Source organism: Oncorhynchus gorbuscha, unplaced genomic scaffold (assembly GCF_021184085.1).
Source record: "Oncorhynchus gorbuscha isolate QuinsamMale2020 ecotype Even-year unplaced genomic scaffold, OgorEven_v1.0 Un_scaffold_1554, whole genome shotgun sequence".
NCBI lineage: Eukaryota > Metazoa > Chordata > Actinopteri > Salmoniformes > Salmonidae > Oncorhynchus > Oncorhynchus gorbuscha.
Window position 1 is genome coordinate 1 of NW_025744799.1, and position 2407 is coordinate 2407.

Genomic DNA, 2407 nt, shown 5'->3' on the forward strand with positions numbered 1-2407 from the left:
TATCTGCCCATGTCACTTCAGAGACTGTAAGGGCAAGGGGCATGTGCTCTACAAAGGTAGAGTCCTGTCTGTCCACCTCCTATCTGCCCATGTCACTTCAGAGACTGTAAGGGTAAAGGGGCATGTGCTCTACAAAGGTAGAGTCCTGTCTGTCCACCTCCTATCTGCCCATGTCACTTCAGAGACTGTAAGGGTAAAGGGGCATGTGCTCTACAAAGGTAGAGTCCTGTCTGTCCACCTCCTATCTGCCCATGTCACTTCAGAGACTGTAAGGGTACAAAGGTAGAGGGCTATCTGCCCATGCTCTACAAGGGGCATGTGGTAGAGTCCTGTCTGTCCACCTCCTATCTGCCCATGTCACTTCAGAGACTGTAAGGGTAAAAGGGGCATGTGCTCTACAAAGGTAGAGTCTGTCTGTCCACCTCCTATCTGCCCATGTCACTTCAGAGACTGTAAGGGTAAAGGGCATGGGGCATGTGCTCTACAAAGGTAGAGTCCTGTCTGTCCACCTCCTATCTGCCCATGTCACTTCAGAGACTGTAAGGGCAAAGGGGGCTCTAAAGGGGTCCTGTCTGCATGTGCTCTACAAAGGTACAAAGAGTCCTGTCTGTCCACCTCCTATCTGTCCCATGTAGAGTCCTGTCTGTCCACCTCTATCTACCCATGTCACTTCAGAGACTGTCTGTCCACCTCCTATCTACCCATGTCACTTCAGGACTGTAAGGTAAAGGGGCATGTGCTCTACAAAGGTAGAGTCCTGTCTGTCCACCTCCTATCTGTCCATGTCACTTCAGAGACTGTAAGGGCAAAGGGGCATGTGCTCTACAAGGTAGAGTCCTGTCTGTCCACCTCCATCTGTGTCACTTCAGAGACTGTAAGGGTAAAGGGGCATGTGCTCTACAAAGGTAGAGTCCTGTCTGTCCACCTCCTATCTACCCATGTCACTTCAGAGACTGTAAGGTCCTGTGTCCAATCTGGGGCATGTGCTCTACAAAGGTAGAGTCCTGTCTGTCCACTATCTCCTATCTGCATGTGCTCCATGTCATCTTCCAGAGACTGTAAGGGTAAAGGGGCATGTGCTCTACAAAGGTAGAGTCCTGTCTGTCCACCTCCTATCTGCCCATGTCACTTCAGAGACTGTAAGGGCAAAGGGGCATGTGCTCTACAAAGGTAGAGTCCTGTCTGTCCACCTCCTATCTGCCCATGTCACTTCAGAGACGGTAAGGGTAAAGGGGCATGTGCTCTACAAAGGTAGAGTCCTGTCTGTCCACCTCCTATCTGTCCTTAAACAAAGTGGGCACTGCTTCATGTGGCAACAGCAACACTCACCTAAATAGCCTGAGGCTGAAGATTTGAGTAAGACCAGTGAGCACTGACTTAAAAACGGGCACTAAATATGCATTTCTTGACCTAATGTGGGGTTTGAAAGGGGCATTCTACTGAAGTTCTACAATTTAATATGTTGTTCAGTGCTCAATACATTGTTAAAGGTGCTATCCGTCATTGGTCCATATATTTTTGTGACTCTTCTATTAGATTTATTGAAATATCCATGTAGTCCACATTTAAAGTGCACTTCATCTAACAGGCTTTTAGAATTCAACATTGGTGCATAATTTCTACTTAAATTGTCAAAGGGACGTAAAAGACACCTTTTTCGTGGAAAGACCCTTTTTACATTTGCAACACAAACAATATTTTAGGAAATCATGAGGAAAGTTGCCATTATAGGCACTTTTCTTATACATATTCATGCCTCTTGTAAGACTCTGTGATTGCAGTAGATGGTCATAAGTTTACCATCTGTTTGATGTTCTCGTTCACACAGGAGAGAGACATGACAACCGTGGATCCTCTGGGAAGCCTCAACAACATCCTGATGCTGACGAGGCAGAGAAGAGTCTCTCCACATCAGAACACCAGATGGTACAGCTTTGGTCTGGTCTAGCATACAGCTTGGTCTGGCCTAGCATACAGCTTGGTCTGGCCTAGCATACAGCTTGGTCTGGTCTAGCATACAGCTTGGTCTGGCCTAGCATACAGCTTGGTCTGGCCTAGCATACAGCTTGGTCTGGCCTAGCATACAGCTTGGTCTGGCCTAGCATACAGCTTGGTCTGGCCTAGCATACAGCTTGGTCTGGTCTAGCATACAGCTTGGTCTGGCCTAGCATACAGCTTGGTCTGGCCTAGCATACAGCTTGGTCTGGTCTAGCATACAGCTTGGTCTGGTCTAGCATACAGCTTGGTCTGGTCTAGCATACAGCTTGGTCTGGTCTAGCATACAGCTTGCTCTGGCCTAGCATACAGCTTGCTCTGGTCTAGCATACAGCTTGGTCTATTGCTCTATCTGGTCTGGGTCTGGGTTTCTGTAAGGCACTTTATGTCAACAGTGACATCAGCATCCATA